The following is a 12,327-nucleotide window of genomic DNA, read 5'->3' as shown; positions in this document are numbered from 1 at the left end:
GACAATAGAGATCAATGATACTAAGAGCTAGTTCTTTGGAAAGGCAAGTGAAATTGATAGGCCTTTAGCTAGATTCACCAAGAAAAAAAAGAGAAGACTCAAATAAATAAAAACAAAAATAAAAGAGATGCTATAACTGATGCCACAGAAATATAGAGGATAATAAAACTGCTATGAATAATTATATGCCAACATAAAAATTCCTAGAAAAAAATCAACCTTCCAAGACTCAATCATGGTGAAACAGAATATCTGAGCAGAACAATTACTAATAAGAACATGGTATCAGTACTCATAAACTTCCCAACAAGCAAAAGTCCGGAACCAGATGACTTCACTGGTGAATTTTATCAAACATTCAAAGAAGAATTAATACTAACCTTACTCAAACTTTTCCAAAAACATGGAAGAGAAGGGAATTCTCCCAAACTTATTTTATGAAACAAACATTACCCTGATATAAAAACTAGACAAGGACAACATAAGGAAAGAAAACCACAGGTCAAAATCCCTGATCAATGTAGATGCAAAATTCCTTAATAGAATACTGGCAAATGAAACTCAACTATATATTAAAGAGATTATACAGCAAAATCAAGTGGGGTTTATTCCAGAAATATAAGGATACTTCAACATCCACAGATCAGTTGATGTGACATACCACATTAACAAAATAAAGGATAAAAATCATATACATGGTCATCTGAATGGATGCACACAAATTATTTGTTAAAATTGAGCATGCATTTATGACAAACACTCTCAACAAAATGAATATAGTGGGAACATACTTCAACACAAATATGGCTGGCAAACCTATAGCTAACATCATACTCAATGGTGAAGAGCTGAAAGCATTTTCTCTAAGAGCAGGAACAATGCAAGGATGCTCAATCTTAGTACTTCTATTCAACATAATATTGGAAGTACTAGCCAGAGCATTTAGGCAAGAAAAAGAAATAAATGGCATCCAAAATGGAAAGGAAGAAGTAAAACGTTCATAACTTACAGATGACATATTATATATAGAAAACCCTAAAGACTTTCAAAAACCAGTAAGAACAAATAGACAAATTTAGTCAAGTTGCAAGATACAAAATCAATGTACAAAAATCTGTTGCACTTTTGTACACTAATAAACAAACTAACAGGAAGAAATGAAAAAGTAATTCCATTTATAATTCATCAAAAATAATATATTTTGAAATAAACTTAACCAAGGATATTGAAAACTACAAGACATTAGTAAAAGAAACTGTAGAAGACACAAATAAATGGCAAGATATTCTGTGCTTGTGCACTGGAAGAGTCAATATTGTTGAAATGTCCATAACATGCAAAGCAATCTATAGATCAGTGCAATTTCTAACAAATTCTAATGCCATTATGAAAGTACAACAAATAATCTTACAATTTGTGTGGAGTGTCAAAAATCTCCAATAACTAAAGCAATCTTGAGAAAGAAGAACAAAGTCGAAGGTGTCATGCTCTCTGATTTCAAACCATGTTACAAATCTATGGTAATTAAAGCAGCATGATTTTGGCATAAAAAATGGACACATGGACTGATAACACAGAGTGGAGAGTCCAGAAATAAACCCACACATGTATGTTCTATTAATTCATAATAAAGGAGCCAAGAATATAACATGGGGGAATGGACAGTCTCTTTATGTGGGAAAAACTGGGCAGCCACATGTAAAAGAAGGGAACTGGACCACTATCTTACACCATCCACAAAAATCAACTCAAATTGGATTTAAGGCTTGAACATAAGACCTAAAACCATAAACCTCCTAGAAGAAGAACTAAGTGGAAGCTCTTTGATTGAGTCTTGGCAATGATTCTTTGAAGCTAATACCAAAAGCAAAAGTAACAAAAGCAAAAATAAATAAATGGGACTATATGATACTACACAGCTTCCACACAGCAGAGGAAACCAGTGACAAAATAAAAAGATAACCTACTGAATGAGAGAAAATATTTGCAAATTGTCTATTTAAAAAGTGATTAATATTCAAAAGCACATAAAGAATTCAAACAACTCAATAGCAAAAATACAGTCTGATTAGAAAATGGGCAGAAGATTTGAATAAACATTTTTCCAAAGAAGACATACAGGTGGCCAACAAGTACACGGAACAATGCTCAATCTCATTAACCATCACTGAAATGCAAATCAACAGTACAGGTCATCACCACACACCTGGAGAATGGCTATTATCAAAAACACAAGAAATAGTAAGAGTTGAAAAAGATGTGGAAGAAAGGGAACCTTGTGCACTGTTAGTGGGATGTAAACTGGTACAGCCACTGTGGGAAACAGTATGGAAATTACACAAAAATTTAAAAATATGACTACTATGTTTTCCAGTACTTCCACTTTTGAGTATTTATCTAAAAAAATAAAAACACCAATTGGAAAAGTTTCATGTGCTCCCATGTTCATAGCAAAATTATTTATAATAACCAAGATATGAAAACAACCTAAGTGTCCATTGATGGAAGGATGGATAAGAAATGTGTGTGTACATACACACACACACACACACGTATGACATTATGCCAAGTCAAATTAATCAGACAGGGAAAGACAAATGCTATATGATCTCACTAATATATGGAATGAAACAATTGAACCCATAGATTCAGAGAACAGATTGGTGGTTACCAGAGGCAGAGAGTTGTGGTGGAGGAAATGGGTGAAAAGGGTATAAGTTTATTTTTAAAAATGTGTGTTTAATGTAGTTTATGGATAGGTTGAGGTTAGGAAGAATTTGGAATATGCCTGAGAAATGAAATTAACAAAACTTATTTTCTCCTAGAAAATGTTGTGGTTTGAAGCCTGGAGGTGAGGTTAGAGAAAGAGTGTGAGTTGGGAGAGTTGTTTTTCTCTAATTTGCATTCGGCAGGATTAATTATGTGATTGTGTTTTGATCATTATGAAGGCAAGAAGGAAGGGGGTAGAACAGGATGCAAATTGCCTATCAAGCATTAGTAAGAAATTTCCAGAAAAATATTTGCAATTTTAGCATTTATTTATGATATATGCTCAAGAGAATTTGTGAAAGAAAGAGAAGTCCTCTGTATAAATCTACAAAATGAGGAGCCAACAATGAAAAGGGGATCCAAGTCCATTGGGGCCAGAAATGTTTTTGTAATTTGACTTTGGTGACTGGAAAGAAGAGAACAGCTCAAAGGAAAGGCATTGGATACTGATGCGGCCAAGGACTTATGACAGGATTCAAAGAGCAAACAGGCTCACAGATTTTGGAAAAGATGAATAGTAAGCTAGAAATACAGCATTAGATTTCTAGTACCTCATTTTGGGAAATACACGATACGACTTGTAGACAGTTACTGATCTATCATTAGTTTGGGGTTACATTCTCCTTACTTCATCGTCTTTAAACGAATCTGTGAAATCACATATTGTGTTTATATATATATGATCAGCATGGTGCTTATATAATTTCAACTTCTTAGTTCAAATTTTCTTCATCACATATTGTTGCATTTTTTAAAAAGTTGTATGATTAATCTCTAAGCACAATAAGTACTTTACCATGTCTAGAAGAAACAAATTTCATTTTGGCTGCTTCTATTTATGGTGTACTAGTCAAAAACTGGGGGGACAAAAACCTGACAACCAGGAGATGAGAGAAAATGTAACTTGAAGAATAATTCCAATTTTCTGCTCAGCAGTGGCTAATGCTATTCTCTTGGTGTTTATTACTTCCATCAACTCAATTTGGCTGATCCCTAGGGTGCCTATTCTCCGCCCACTAAAACCTGCAGCCTGTTTTTACCTTTTATTTATGTGCTTTCTTGGCTGTTCACCCTCATTTTGGGTGAGTTTGCAGCACTGTAATACCAAGGATAACGAATGAAGAAAGAAGACATTAGAATAAAACTATCATGTAAGGAAGGAGACAAAAAAGCGATTCTAATAGTTAAATACACATTCTTTTTATGTTTTGAAGTTTACTTTTGTAAGTAGTATTTTCAACAGTGGGTCTTTTTGTTCTTTTTGCTCAATCTTTCCGCCCTTTTGTTTTTGGATAGATAGTTGCATAATCTCAACAAGAGGTTTGAGAGACAGATCTTTCTCAGGAAAAGGATATTTTCTGAATAAACACTTTGTAGGAATGTAAAAAAATCTTTAGGCAGTTTCTGAAGAGCAGTCTAACGCTGTGACTGTTCACCACATGCCAAGTTCTAACAAGTAGGTACAGAGCCTTCTTCATCTCTGTTATCTTCCCTCCTGCGTTCCGTATTCGTGGGATATGGAGTAGTCACTACAAGCATTTTATTTTGCCATCAGGATTATTTTCTATGACAGTAAATTTTTTTAAATCTAATTAAAAATGGGTGAAGATCCTGAATAGACATTTCTCCAAAAAGGACATACAGATGGCCAATACACCTATGAAAAGATACTTAACATTACTAATGATCAGAGAGATGCAATTTAAACCACAATAAGATTATCATCTCACACCTGTAAGAATGGTCATCATAAATAAATCAACAAACAACAAGTGCTGGCAAGAAGGTGGAGAAAAAGGAACCCTGCAACAGTGTTGGTGGGAATGCAGACTGGGGCTGCCACTGTGGAAAGCAGTATGGAGTTACCTCAAACATGGAACTGCCTTGTGATTCAGCAATGCTACTTCTGGGAATATATCCAAAGAAACCCAAACACTGATTCAAAAGAGTCTATGCACCCCTATGTTCACCCCTATGTATCAGTGGGTGAGTGGATAAAAATGCTGCGGTTTATTTACACGATGGAATACTACTGCACCTTAAAAAAGGGAGAACGTTTTACCTTTTGCAACAGCTTGGATACACCTGGAAAGCATTATGCTAAGTGAAGGAAACCAGTCAGAGAAAGACAACTACTATACGATTTCACTCATACGTGAAATCTAATGAACAAAATAAGCTACCAAACACAATAGAAACATATTCATAGATAAGGAACAGACTGACATCTGTCAGAGGGGAAATGGGGGAAATGGGGGCTGTTATTTCACCTTATGTGAAAAAAAACAACTAAAATTAAGATGAAATATTATTAGGTTCTGGCTACATGGACATATAGCACATTTATTTTAGGAAATTATATGGGAAGTACAAAGTACAAGATATATAATTATAAAATGTCACTTTTTGTAATGACCATTTTTAAGTGATTTCTTGTCTGTTAAGCTACTGTGTCTTAATCATAGTGCTATGCAGTCCATTGAGCAGATATACTAAAGTGATGTTAGAGATACATGATTTATTTTCCAGTGACATATGCTTATGGCTAGTAAGTGACAGGCAGGACTAGATCCTGGACTTTTCAAAGCATCCTTAAAATAAGCAAGATTTGTGGACTAGAGACCAAATCCAATTCAGAAAAATATAATTAAATATATTAATTACTTATGTCATTCAATATTCATTTCTCTTTGATATATTACCCTTATTGTGACTTAAAGATGATTATCCCCTGGCTGGTGTGACTCAGTGGACTGAGGGGTAGTCTGCAAACTAAAATATTGCCAGTTCGATTCCCAGTCAGGGTACATGTTTAGGTTTCCAGCCAGATCCCCAGTAGGGGGCCTATGAGAGGCATCCACACATTGATGCTTCTCTTCCTCTCTCACCCTCCCTTCCTTTTGCTCTAAAAATAAATACATAAAATGTTTTTTTAAAAAGGAAGATTACAGGATTAAAAAAAGATTCGTCAAAGGAGCTACAGAATAAAATGGGATTTTTCTGGTGGGTTAATCCTACAAGACCAACTTAATAACTAAAATCACTTTTTAACATGATCATCATTATGATTTTGATTAAATGAGTTGCCAACATTTTTATTCCTAGCATAAAGTCTATACTTGTTTAATAATCATACTTATTACTGTATAAATATTTTCACATCACTTTACCCACTTACAGACCTATGGGAAGCTCATTTCTGGCCCCAACCCCTAGCTAACCATATCAGAGAAGAGCACCTGAGCATGGGACCCAGAAGGTCACCCATCAGTCAAAGCCCAGCTGAACAGATTAGAACAAGGCCACTACACAGGGAAACTCTTTAATAGAGGTGCTTGAAAACCTGCTTTCTCTTTTTCCCCAAACTTTAGAGGAAATAGAAACCACATGTATACACACACACGCCCCAAATCTTGGCTAAAGACCAGAAATAAAAAGAGGAAATTCCTATTTTATTAAAGCCCCATTTCAAACACGTCATTATAGTCAGCTCTTGAGTTATCTGGGATTAATTTTCATATTGTAGAGTAAGTCTTTTTTAGACTTTCTCTCTAAATGCCTGCTTTTAAGCCATTTTTTCTTATTATGGGGGGTAAAATTACTTTGTTATGTTAATAGCAATAAATTATAGTTCAAATAGAAGTTTACATTAACGGACATTCATTATTATTTTCTTTATAATTTGTATCTCACACTCACCCTAAAGTAGTGCTATTTTCCTCGTTTGATAGAGGACATAGTGATTCGAATGGTAAAATAACGTCTCCAAGAAAACAGCTTGTAAGCAGCAGTCAAGGAGCTACTCTGAAGGAGATGCTGTCAATCATTGTTTCATGCTGTCAGATTTTTTTAAAAGTGTTGGCGAAGAAAATTTAAATGTTAGTAAAAAGTATACATTAATTTGTGCATTGGTCACTGTGATTTGCTGTCGTAAAAATGGTAAGTGATGATATGAAAAAGGCACTATGGATTTGAGTAAGGCAGTCACCATCTTACAATGGAACTGTGGTCTCAACCATGTTGGTAGGGTAAGTTTCCTGAACAGTCAGCATGCAATGCTGTAAATGACATTTATGTGGATAGGCCAGCTAATAATAAAAATAAATTTAAAAAAGAATGAAAGAACCTCAATGCTAAAAATAGGCAACCTTTAATAATTTAGTCCAGGTTTAAGGTTTGGCATGAAGGATGAATTGCACACCTTTGGAGGTTGTTTTTCTTTGCTTTCACTTCAAACCAGTTAAGACTTACATTGGATCTTCACTAGATAATGATAAAAGTGGTTTTTTGTATAAAGTTCATAGGAGATGTCTTGGTCTACTGGGGCTCACATAACAAAATACCACTGGCTGGGTGACTTAAGCAACAGAGATTTATTTCCCACAGTCCTGGAGTCTGGGAACTCTTAAGACCAAGGGGATGGCTGGTCATGTTCCCAGTGAGAGCTCTCTTCTTGGCTTGTAAACACCCCTTCCCTCAGTCTTCACATGGCCTTTCCTTGGCCATGGACACACATGTATAAATCTCTCTTTTCCTCTTCTCATAAGGCCTCTAGTCCTCTCAGATTAGGACATCACCCTTATGACCTAATTTAACCTTAATTACTTCCCAGAAGCCCTGTCCAAATATGATTACACTGGGGGTGGTGTCTCCTACAGATGAATTTTGGGGTATATGTGGTTCAGTACATAATATGACCTATTTTTTAAAGAAAGTGCCTCTAAACTTGTTTAGTAAATTTGTCTAAGAGAAAAGGCCACCTCCATTTGATCAGGCTGTTGGAGAAGATGTATGAGGTCCAGAATGTGCTTTTTACTATGTAAGCGAATTATTTCCTTTCTGCACAGCTACAGACTTTCATGCTCTATTTCTTAATGGATTATTAAGCCTGGGGCAGGACTGGCTATTGCCTATAATATTCCTGTAGGAAATGCAGAAATCATTTATATAAGAAGGACACCTAGGGGGCAGTTTTTCCAAAATAAGTATTTTTGGTTTTATTCCTCAGACGGTACAGCTGTTCTGAGAAAATAATTGTTCTCTATAAATCTCTTCTAAGAAGAAAATGTCTTTTTAAGTTCATACCAAGAAGAAAAAGACTTGGCAGGTAAAGTAGACCCTCACTGTCTAGCCCCTTCTCCGCTGTAGTTCCTCAACTGCAATCATACATCATATGTCAGAGAGCAGAAGGCACTGCCCTGTGCATCAATTCTTATGAACTGAAATTCGGGACTAGTTTTCTCTCAGCTAGTTTGTTGTGTGGGCTAACCAGAAAATAACTAGGCTTTTTTATTTTTAAAATTAGAGATTTTTTTCATAATTTGGAATAGTAACATTTTGTAGAAAAAGATTGTAAGGGCTTGGATGCCAAGTACGTAGCCTTTGCTAAGACTTTAGGAGAATGAGCAGTCATTACCACTATTATGGAAGAGATGTAGACACACTCTTAAATGTAGCATGGACTCATGCTCTGACTCAGCCACACGGATCAATGGAAATACTGCATCTACAGCAAATCTCTGCTCAAATGGCGTTTGTTCGGAGTTTTTTTTTAAAACGTTTTATTTTTTTTTTATTTTGAGAGAGAGGGGAAAGGGGGGAGGAAGAGAAGGGGAGAAATACTGATGTGCAAGAAAAACACTGATTGATTGTTCTCTTGTACACGCCCCCAACCAGGGACCAAATTTGCAACCCAGACCCGTGCCCTGACTGGGAATCAAACCAGTGACCTTTCATTTTGTGGGACGATGCCCAAACAACAGAGCCACACTGGTCAGAGCTTAGAGTCCTTCCTTTTGCACCTGAAAAAAATAGCTCCATGATTATGTTCTACTTTGCTCACATTTTTGGTTTTAATTGCTGCACTTATTCTTATGTAACACAATACATATCTACTTGCTTACTAACTGTCTTGTCTGTCCTTAAATGCAGAATTCATGTCTGTTCCATCTGGTATCTAGTAGGAGCTCAAAAAATATCTGTGGTACAAACCAATGAATTAAGGAATCTCTAAAAAACTAATTTTTACAAATGTAAAAAGGCACTGGAGAGATTTAAAACAAAAGCATAGACAAATTATTTGAAGACACAGGAATGAAAGTGAAGATAGTAGACCTGAATTGCAAATTACTCCTCTATTAGAGAGGACAATAGTCACCTAATTATTTATTCTTTTTTCCATCCTCACTTCTTAGAAAACGTGCTAATGTTCTCTATTCATAGAACTGCTCCCAAAACTCCTATCAAATGGACAGTGACAGAGTCACACTAGCACCTGGCCCAGACTGACTTGTCTGACTTGACACGGGTAACCACCTGCACGGAGACAGGGCGGGTTCAGTTCTACAGAGAGAGGTGTGGTGTGGACCTCCATGGAGGGCCAAACTCGACTCTTGTTCTCTTTCAAAATGATATAAAGACTAAAAATAGATGAAATGGAGCAAGTAAATATGTTAATATTTCAAATAGAGGGCAAGGCACCATGGCAAAATTACATGAAAAGAATGGATAAAGAAAGGAATAAGAACGATGTAGCTTGAATATCAGTATGGTGCTTTCTAGTTGTTAACTACAAAAAAGTTTTAAACATCTTTGAGATTGAAGTTTTTTGTTTGTTAAATGAGGATCATATTTAACAACCAATTTGTGTTGATGATGAGTAAAGACAGTATATGTAAATCACACAGCAGATAGAGGACAACTAAGCAAATATTGGTGTTCATGCAGAATAATATACTTTAATAAGGGAAGATACATTAGGCCAATAAGATAAGGGATGTACCTGTGTCATTTCTTTCAACTTTTAAAAATGTTATTTCAGTTATCTCTTTAATACAACACCCATTCTCTGTCACTTTTCATTGAGAGTAGGTGAGTTGAATATGTTCATAATTCAGTTCTCAGGGACAAATAGCCTGTGCTCAGTTAAGAAATAAATTTATAAATAATAAGCTCTTCATTAATCACATAATTATGAAGAGTCCATTTTTTTACAATGATTGTTTTAGATATTTTTACATGATAAAGCTCCGGACAATGAAATTAGAGAGAAAGTATGCTGTCTTCCAGGGTTGGAGATGGGGTACTCTTAAAGGAGATTTTTGTTTTGAAGAGAACCACCCCGAGTTAAAGATGACCTGCTATAAATGTGAAAATAAAATAATGGAGAAAACCTGGATTTGTGTTGAATTAACCAGTCTTGAAGCTTCCTCCCTCTGTACTTTGCATGATGTGGGATAAATTACCCCGTTATTTAAGCCACTTGTGCTGTGACTTTGTCCTATCTACCACCGCCACATGCAACTTAGCTGAGGTATTTTGCTTTTTCTGTTTAAACTAGTTACTGATCAATGCTTTTCAACATTTTTAATTGAAGGATACTTGGAGGAGGGGATAATAGCACTACAAAGCCCCCCATTTCTATCATTAAAACTTTAAAAAATTATTTTATTGTTGTTCAATTACAGTTCTCTGCATTTATCTCCCCCAACTCCCTCCCTACCCCAGCCATCCCTACCTTGGTTTTGTCTATGTGTCCTTTATAGTTGTTCCTGAAAACCCGTCCCCCTATAATCCCCTCCCACCTCCCCTCTAGTTACTGTCAGATTGTTCTTAATTTCAATGTCTCTGGTTATATTTTGCTTGCTTCTTTGTTTTGTTGAGTAAGTTTCAGTTAAGGGTGACATCATATGGTATTTGTCCCTCGCTGCCTGGCTTATTTACTTAGCGTAATGCTAAACAATGCCTGATGTTCTAATATAAAAAAAGAGTCAAAGTTGGGGATTTTTAAAAATTATATAAAATATAAAATAAAATATGGGAAAAATGAAGCAAAACATTTTGTATCTGATAAGAAAATTAACATTAGAAACATAGGCTGATTTTAAAAATAAAATCAAAACAACAACAACAAAAAACAAACCTCCCAAACTAATGCAGACCATTGACTCTAACCATGTTTACTGAAAGACTGGCCAGTTCACCAGGGAATCATCTACTAGATTTGGCTCTTGGTTCAGGAAGTCATGCTTTTGGGGAATTGCACAATGTAAAATTTCCTAGTTTTAGTTACTAAGTCAAATCATAACACATCTCTATATTTTAGATGGTGACAATTTCACTGATAAAATGTTACTCTATATCTTTTAGATACAAAAGTAGTTGTCAGGTATGATTTTATAAAGGAGGGAAGTGTCCTCTAGAAATACAATATGTTACAAACTGTTCCCTGTGTAGGCCTCCCTTCTTACCATTCCTCCTATGAGAAATAAACATGAAAAATAATCTCATAGAGAAGAAAGGGTGACACTAGAGAGAGAGGGTGAATGAATGCCTTCATGTCGCAACCAAATAGCACACAACATGTGTAAACTAAGTTTATCTTTAAAAAAAACAAAAGCAAAAGCAAAAACTGAAGTGGAGGACAAGGTCTACAATTACTTACTGCTAGAAATAAAAGGAACTATAAGAGATATGTACCTGGAATATCTCAGTGTTTTTGACGAGGAAACTGAAGTCCAGACACATTTTCCTTCTAAGTCCTACATTTAAAAGGCAAGTGCCTTTTAGCCGAGGTCTACCTCAAGTGCAGCAATTGGGACCATTCAAGGAAAGGGCGAATTCAAGCCTTCGGAAGATGCACTATTCTCCCAAATAGCTTCTCTTTTTTTCCTCTAAAGTAAATTTCAGATTCTTTACAATCTCTAGAAATGATCATTTTGTCAAACCAAACTAGGAAAATTTTTATTCTCTGGTTTGAGCCAAGGTCCTATAAGTGAAAAAGTAAAAAAAAAATCAATTAAAGGAACTATTTTAATTTTTTATGTTTTCTTTTTTAAAGAGGAAAAAATCTCTTTCTAAATAATAATGGGGAATATTAATTCTTATAGCCATTTAAGAGAACAATGAAGGCCTGAGATATGGAGAAACAAATTAAGAAGCAATAAGGGAGAGAGAATAAAAAGATAATTAGGAAATTAAGAATAGGAAATATGTATATAGGTATATACGTGTATATATGTATATTTCTAAAAATTTGTAAATAAAGTCCCAAAAGAATGTGGTATATACTAAAACTACAATGAACAATGGGAAATAAAACAGAAACACATAACAAAGGAAATACTTTCAAAGGATTCCTTCTTATATGGTTGATCATATTTACTAAAACTGTTTTAGAAAGAAATGTGTGTATTTTATGGATTTTTACAGTTACATCTGTAAAAAAGCCTTTTTTTCAAAAGAAGGTGACATTTGTTTCTTTGAGTTGTTTCACCTCTCCTCCACACAGTGGCTTTGATTCCCATACTAACACCCAGTTTGTTTCAAAGCAAAGCTCGTCATTGCATGCTGTTGCCACTTTTTTCTTTAAAAGAGCATTGCATGCTGTTTCTTTCTTTTTTCTTTTCCACTATTTTTCTCCGGAAAAATAACAAGTAAAAGTGGTATTATATATGTAAACCAAAATGGAGGTTTCCAAGAACACAGTTATGCTTAACTACTAATGCCAAATGGAAGGAAATGGAAACATACAAATAAATATTTTAAATATTTATTTTT

The 12,327-nt window shown here is 35.0% G+C and overlaps 1 protein-coding gene across 2 annotated transcripts in view; it reads right to left on the bottom strand.

Annotated features, from left to right (window-relative positions):
- TFPI (tissue factor pathway inhibitor) overlaps nt 1-12,327 on the bottom strand; it is a 52,762-nt gene that overhangs the window by 35,731 nt on the left and 4,704 nt on the right. Inside the window, exon 1 of one of the 2 annotated variants that reach the window (XM_037043788.1) lies at nt 7,284-7,297. The exons of the other annotated variant lie outside the window; for it this stretch is intronic. The gene's annotated coding sequence lies outside the window, so the exon portion shown is untranslated. Of the gene's footprint in view, nt 1-7,283; nt 7,298-12,327 lie in introns of those variants that run through there. 2 annotated transcript variants of the gene reach the window in all.

The sequence above is a fragment of the Sturnira hondurensis genome, unplaced genomic scaffold, assembly GCF_014824575.4.
Source record: "Sturnira hondurensis isolate 20B ecotype Veracruz unplaced genomic scaffold, ASM1482457v3 Scaffold0004136, whole genome shotgun sequence".
NCBI lineage: Eukaryota > Metazoa > Chordata > Mammalia > Chiroptera > Phyllostomidae > Sturnira > Sturnira hondurensis.
This window is presented reverse-complemented; position numbering and strand designations above follow the sequence as displayed.